This window comes from Etheostoma spectabile, chromosome 13 (assembly GCF_008692095.1).
Source record: "Etheostoma spectabile isolate EspeVRDwgs_2016 chromosome 13, UIUC_Espe_1.0, whole genome shotgun sequence".
Classification (NCBI taxonomy): Eukaryota; Metazoa; Chordata; class Actinopteri; order Perciformes; family Percidae; genus Etheostoma; species Etheostoma spectabile.
The window spans coordinates 23,690,464-23,697,873 of record NC_045745.1 but is presented as its reverse complement, the minus strand read 5'-3'; the positions used below and the strand labels follow the sequence as shown (position 1 = coordinate 23,697,873).

The window sequence follows — 7,410 nt, the reverse complement described above, 5'->3', positions numbered from 1 at the left end:
GACATGATGTACATGATGCAGATTTTAAAATATTCAAAATTCCAGTGTAAGAAAATCAGTAGTCCTCGTGTGTAAAAATGATGTGTAAAGGTTAAGCTTCTAGCTGAGGCTTCAGCAGTCTTTATTAGCCAAATTAAGTAAAAATGTTTCACAGTTAGTAAGAATGCCTTCTTTAGGTTATCTCCAAAATGGCTTAGCAAGCAACCACTGTCTGAGGAATTTTGTGCTAAAATTACTGTAACTTTAGAAGATATACTCCTAATTCTGCTAAGTCAGACTACTGATAACTAATATTAGCTTTGGTTGAGATTTAGAATCTCAGACCAAAGATTTGCAACAAGTTGAAACTTGCAACTATTTACAAAGTGTCGGTCTGCAGCGTTCTGAAAAGTGATACGGTGTGTCATCTCCATAACTTTACTGTAGTTGGATGTATCATTTGTTTTGTCTTAATATGAATGTGGACAATGTTAGTGATGGTGTAGTCTATAACCATGACATCAAACTTCCTGGACTGCTCCGGAACAGCAGGAAATTTCGCTGGAGGCGTACACTTTCACCGATTTCCCTTTCTCTCCTGGTGGATTTATGAGGACTATGGTTAACTGCTTCTCAGATCTCTGCATAGTAAATTGAGACAGCTAGCTAGACTTTCTTTCCAATCTAACACATTTCTCTGATTCACAGCTTTGTTCCAACGCTGCTGGGTGTTCCCTCTTTTCAGTCACTGTCTATCTTACTTGACCAAATAACGTTACCATGGTTTTGGGCGGTCGTTCAGGCTTCATCAAAAACTGCCATTTTGACCAGTTGTTTTTAACATAAAAATAAAACAGATTATGGATCATTGTATTTCTCTAGTTTATAGCTGACTTTACCAGCTGACTTATCTATTGGCTGTTGAAACAGATGACGCCCCTTATGTTCTAAAACCAGCCTCAGCTACTTGAACAGCTGAGTCGCAGTGACACCATTAGCTGGTTTGAGACGAGCTGAAACGGGCCGGTTCAGACCGCTGAATCTTTGGTGTGAACTGGGCTTTACATTGGAAATGATCTAGGAAGGGATGTCTTCACTGTCAGTATTGATAGGAGTGATGACAGCTATATCAAAACCTGGTATGTAAATGCGCAAATGGGCATGTAAGAAACTATCATATAACCAAAATGAAGGACTCACCCATAAAACAAGCAAAGACATCAATAAACAACTATGGAGCTATAAATAGGCTGTAGTACAAATGTAACCGATTACGAATATATAAGGGTTGGGCATCGTTTTGATATCAACAAGTCTGATTCCAATCCCAATTCTTCTTTTCGATTTTGGTTCTTATCGATTTTCAATTCTTTGAGGGGTGGAGTTGAAACAAGTCACATGCTTATTCAACAGATAAGATGAACATTTCGTTTGGAGTCAATTGTTATTTACAGTTTTACCGGGCTATTTTAACGTAAAAAATGCCAAACTTAAGAGCACCGCTTACTGCACACACAAGCCTGGAAATACAGTGGCTGCTACAGAAACCCAAACTAGTGCATATTAAATTTGTAACCTATGATCAGATTCCAAAACAAATATTTGCAAACAATTCCAATGAAGAAATTATTCCATTGAAGTTGTTATTTTTGAAACGATTCCCCGTTGGAACCGGTTCTGAATGCCCAATCCTATAGATATATGACTTTGTTCAGAAACATCAATTTTACCATTGATACAGTGTCCTGTATTGTCTTGTAAGTTAATGCTTAAAGTGGATGATGGTTAATAGAAAATAGAAAAAGTAGTTATCATCATTCGTGGGTGTCGGTGGGCAGATGCAGATCTAGACCACACTCCATAATTTAAAGAGACCGAGCAAGGGCTGAGGCCAATGCTCAAACTCACAAGGCAACATTGCTAATCATTGCCACCAAGAATATACCAGTGTTACATTTATTTAATATTGTGAGTTTTGACAGGAAGTTACTTTTTACAGCAGCAAGTGTCCTAAATTACATTAACCCACAAATTCATATGTCAGAACATGATCGCAGAGACTCTGTGACTTTCCTGTTTACATTCTTTGTGACTTTCCGCGTTTCATCATGTTCTTTGTGACTTTCTTTGTTTCATCAATATGACACTCATCCCCGAAAAAATGAATAAAGTGGCATCATTTAGGAACCTTGCAAATTATACTCTATTTCTGCTCACCGTCAACTGAGTCCCCCAGGTTTTATATGACCAGTCTTGTCAGCTAAATCATCCTCTCTCTAACGCTGCCTGCCATCAACCGTATCCCAATGGCACATTCACAGACTATAGATTAATTCACTTTCTCATATAACAATGTTTAATTACACAGCCTTCAGAGCAGCACCATCACAGGCTGAGATTTATGTGTGTTTGTCTGCAGATATGAAGTCTATATAACAGTACACTGTCATATTCATCAACCCAATAGATGAAACTGGGTTTAATTCCTCCCTCTGTTGGGATGTAATTACAGAGGTTTACTGAGATGGAGAAGAATTCTGACAGAAATACACACACTTCCGCTCAGAAACACACATACACACACACACACACACACACACACACACAGATGATAATTTAGCTCTGTGTTGTGCTGTATTCATACACCTTTTTCTGCCAAAATTGTGTGCCCAAAATAAGTCCCTACCTCTCCTGCACACTCCCATAGGAATTATTTCTTGTAATTGTGATTCGGGAAGCAGAGATTTGTATCTGGCTAATCCTATTTACATCACTGCAAGTCTTTCTTTTGGACTATTTTGGGCACAGGTGTCAGATTAGAGCAAATAAACAGCTAATATAGATGGAAATGGTTCTGAAAATCTCTCACAAGCACTCTTAGAGGAAACGATCATCCCAGTTATTAATTCTGTTGATGATGCCAATTCTGAATGGCCATCTGAACCCTTAGCGGTGTTTGAGCACACTCAACTGCAGCTCCAGCCCATTCCTTAGGCTTGGCTAATTGGTATAAGTGTTGCCATTGATTGCAGATGAGAGGCTGCTCTTTATATCCCCACACAAAGCAGAAGCCAGCCCACCTTAATTGGTTAGACCAAAAGGGGTAGAGAGCAGAAACTACAGGCTGGTGGAATTAGAAGGGGATGCGTTTTCTGTAGTTATTGTATGTCTGAGAATATGCTCTCTGTGTGTGTGTGTGTGTGTGTGTGTGTGTGTGTGTGTGTGTGTGTGTGTGTGTGTGTGTGTGTGTGTGTGTGTGAATGGGTCAGCAAGGAAGTGACTAGACAGTCATTCTGTACTCCTGACGTATTGTCAAGTGACTAGCTACAACCTCCTCACACATTCCACCACCACCACCAAGCTGTCAAACCTATCAGTTATATTTTTTATGTCTATCAATCACTGGCTCTCCCCATGCCTTCACTCCACATCTGTCTCAGGATGTCTGTCAATCCATCACTATTTTTCCCCTTCTTATTTTTTGATGCGCTCCCCCCGTAAATCCCATGGGGATCATTGTCTTTCCATAAAAAGTCCTGTCTTAGTTCTATAAACACATACATGAGAAAACAAACGCACGGGTACCTATTTGTAATAAAATTCCACCGTTTCAGCAAGAGTCTCTCATCCCATTGGTAAAATTGCACCAACTAAGAGCCTTCAGCTGAAACAAATTTCTCGGAAATACGGGGATAGTGAAATGGTGTTACAAAGAGTTGCATTTAAAAAACACAACAAAAAACATGCATTTAATGTAACCATAATGTCCCGGTACTCTACAGTAGAAGGACCATGTTTTCATTGGTAACCACTATCACATGATATACTGATGGCACATCTTATCTATCTCGTCCATTATGTCATAGGCCACTTGAAGGTCCTGTTCTACTTACAGAGAAGGGGACAAAGTGGGTGGTCAATGTGGTATTAGGAAGTTGTGGAAGATGTCTTCAGGGTCATGAAGGTCCATGTGAGGGGAGTGTGAAAATGTTGAGGCAATGTAGTTGTAGTCCAGTTGTAGTCCTTGCTACTGCGAAATCAGCAGCAACCGAACTGAGTGAAAGAAGTTGGCACAATTTCTCAAAAATGATGTCATCCTTCCTAAATAAGTGGATGAGAAACAAGATGAGCACTGAGCTTTAATATGGGCTGGACCCCATAGGGTTGAATAGGCTCACCTTGATTGGCTAAACATGGTTATGCAAAATTTTGGTGCACTCATTTTCAAAGATAAGCAGTAAGCCTGTGGAGCCCTGTCAGAGAACAAAGTATTGTGTGAATGGAACTCTTCATCTGCTAATTATTTGTGATTGCGGCCAAAAGTGATTGGCTTATATGCATGTGTCAAAAATGGGCGCATACAAACACATAAGCCCCGGGAGATGGAAAGAGGGAGTATGGCTGGTGGTGGTGCTTGCTCCTTTGTGGGCAGTGGAGACTGATGGATGTGAGAAACAGACGGGATTTCATTCATTTTGGGTGAGAAATGAAGAACTGGAAAGCTGTGAGCCAACATAAAGGGTTTAGGAATGAAAGGACATTGTATAGCATAGCATTAGCATAGATTGCGGTTTAATCGGGCATAGGACATGATAGGGTGTATAGGAGACAGAGAGAGATTTAGAAGAAAAGTGGGAAATCATTGGATAATTTTTTCCATGTGCGTTCAGACAGTGAACTTGTGCATGTTTCTGCATTCATTTTTACAATAAGATTGGCCCTTGTGGGAAAAAGTTTCACCCATATCCCTTAAAACTACATTTGCAACTGTTTAAAAGCACCTTAATACTAGTTCAGTGTACCCATTCTCAAAAAAGTTTTAATTTCCCAGTTGACTAAAAACTAACCTGTTCTTCTCTGAGTTCTAACATCACCCCACAACAACAGGTACCCTACAGGTGACCTGGACGGTGGGTGAAGGAACTCTCGTGCCGAGACACAGTATGTGTCACATAAAGATGACACTGTCACTTTTTTATTGAGGATTAGAACATTTAAAAAGGCTGCAATCATTTGAATTAATGGCATTTGTTTAAACACCAACCTTTGTTTTATTTAAGTTCTGACTTTAATTTTATAAATCTAAATTTGATAAAGTCTGAAATTTTAGATCCAGTCTACACCATTCTCCTAACGTAACTTTTAGTCAGGGCTTGGAAAGACTTCCTTTGCATAGAAATAGACACTTGGCAGAGCTGACAGGCTGTGTTGTCTTTGCCTCTCTGCCTGGTGGAGAGAGCCACTAACTGCAAATGTCGCAGCTCTCTCACGAGAACCATTCAATTGATTTATATTGGAAGGCACCTTTGTAGTATCTGTCTAAAAGGGCAAGAAGAAGTGTGCTATATATGTGTGTCGGTGGAAAGCGAGAAAAGAAAGTTATCAATTATTGCCATGACACTTTCTCCTGATAGAGAAAATGTGCCGCTTTTTTGTATATGTCCAGTCAGGGTTGATGGTAAATGTAGTCAAGTGAAGCAATACAGTGCGTGTTACGTTGACTGTCGTCATCGACACCAGGCATTGTCACTGACAGAAGTGAAAGCATTGAAATGTGTCTAATCACAGTCAGCTAATCCCAACAATCTTACTTCTTACTATGTACAGTATGTCAACACAGCAGAAACAAACAGTTTGTGTCTGTTGAGCAACACCATTTGCGTGCTGAGCTGTACAGCCCAGAGTCCTTGACCATTATGTCGGAAACTTTACCTAAAGCTCTAAGCAAAATGTGATGCCTTGTTGTGTATGTGTGCCAACTGTTGACTGCTACATTATCTTAGTATGATATGCTTTTCTATTGTAGGTGACCATTATTAGTCCATTTTGTCTATATCCATGACGTTCCACTTCAGGGATGGCTCTGTTGCCAGCTGTCCGTCACCTTCTGCTTTCTTTGTGTTGGAATTTTAACTCCGGTCAATTTATGAGGACTACGGTTAACTGCTCTTCAGATCTCTGCAGGGTACATCGAGGCAGCTAACTAGACTATCTGTCCAATCTCAGAGTTTTCTGTACTTTTGAATATACATGTTCCACCAAAACAGGTTCTTTCCCGATGCTATTTAGCAGCGGCACCGTGGCTCTGCACGGTGCTTAGTGCTGCCAATGACGATTGTGATTGGTTTAAAGAAATGCTAGTAAACCAGAGCACGTTTTTCACCCATCCCAGAATGCTGTGTAGACTATCCAGACCTTCCTTAGCGGCGCTGTGGAGGTCAGTGGATGGTCAGGCAAAGCAAGTCTAATCCATTATTGATACCAGTCGGCGTGATAACCTAAACACCTTCTAAACAAACAGAACAGAACTAATTTGCACATTTAATTTTTATTTTTAAGACAAAGTGCAATACAAAAAGAATTTCTCTTAAAAGAGTATAAAGATTAAATTGATAGAAATGTATGAGTATATCTATAAAAGGGAAAAAAGTCCCATTAACCTTTAGTGTGATAATAGTGTGACCAATTGTGGTCATATTCAGGACCTTTGACCTGTGTAGGGATTTTAGCACACATCCCACGTTGTTCAATGGGGTCATATTAGTCTGTAATAGTTGAGATATTCTCTAAATGAAGCACATGCATATCTTACCCAGGAGCTACACCACAAGCTAGAATTTACAACTATCACACACACTTTGCCCTAAACTCCCTTTTCCCTCTTATCTTATTGCATGACCTAATAGAGGACCAAACAGTTTGCTTAAATTAGAATATTTACGTATGTAAAACCTAGACTATAAATTTAACAGGCTTCTTTGTTTCGTTGAGAATCTTGTTTTCCACATTTAGTGTGTATTGCATCTCCTATTACTTGCAATATTAAAAAAAGATGAGAAGTTTGGGTTGCCGTCAATGATCAAACGCTGTAATTCATTGCAGAAGAATGGTTCCTTTTCTTTGGCATCGGAGGGCAATTTGAGCAAAGGCACCACACCAGAATGTGTTTCAGCAGCTCAGGTTCTAGAGGGTCACCGCCAGCGTTTGTATTCTGTCATGCGGCTGCCGCAGCCTCCGCCTCTCTCCGCTGGGTTTCTTTGGCCGTATACTCAGGCTTGAACAAGTAAAGTAGCTAGTTTGCCATACAAACAAATATAACCAAGGAATATATAAAAGACAACAAAGAAGTTCTGTTTTTGAGTGGCATCTAGAGAACGCTCCCTATCTACCTGGAAGAGAAATTCAAGCAGCTCATAGTTCGTCTACACCACCAACAACGTCCCTGTAACGTCAAATGATGGCCCTGGTTACAGGAGGAACAACAGATTCTTCAGCAGCGCCCCATAGACACAAAGGATATCAGCAAGAACTACAGATGTTTTTCACACTATATCCATAATTTAGATAGACGTAGATAAGGTGGAAAATCTGCAAATTGTTCTTGAAGTAGCAGGTACTATTTTAAAACTCCTTACTGAGTGTGTGTTTGTG

General features: G+C 39.9%; 1 long non-coding RNA gene across 1 annotated transcript; it reads left to right on the top strand.

The window, feature by feature from the left end:
• Positions 1-793: 793 nt before the first annotated feature.
• LOC116700669 (uncharacterized) lies at positions 794-6,589 on the top strand. The gene is made up of 3 exons (XR_004334704.1): positions 794-958; positions 5,315-5,318; positions 6,579-6,589. It is a non-coding gene; the product is annotated as an uncharacterized LOC116700669 (long non-coding RNA).
• The last annotated feature ends 821 nt before the right edge of the window (positions 6,590-7,410 follow it).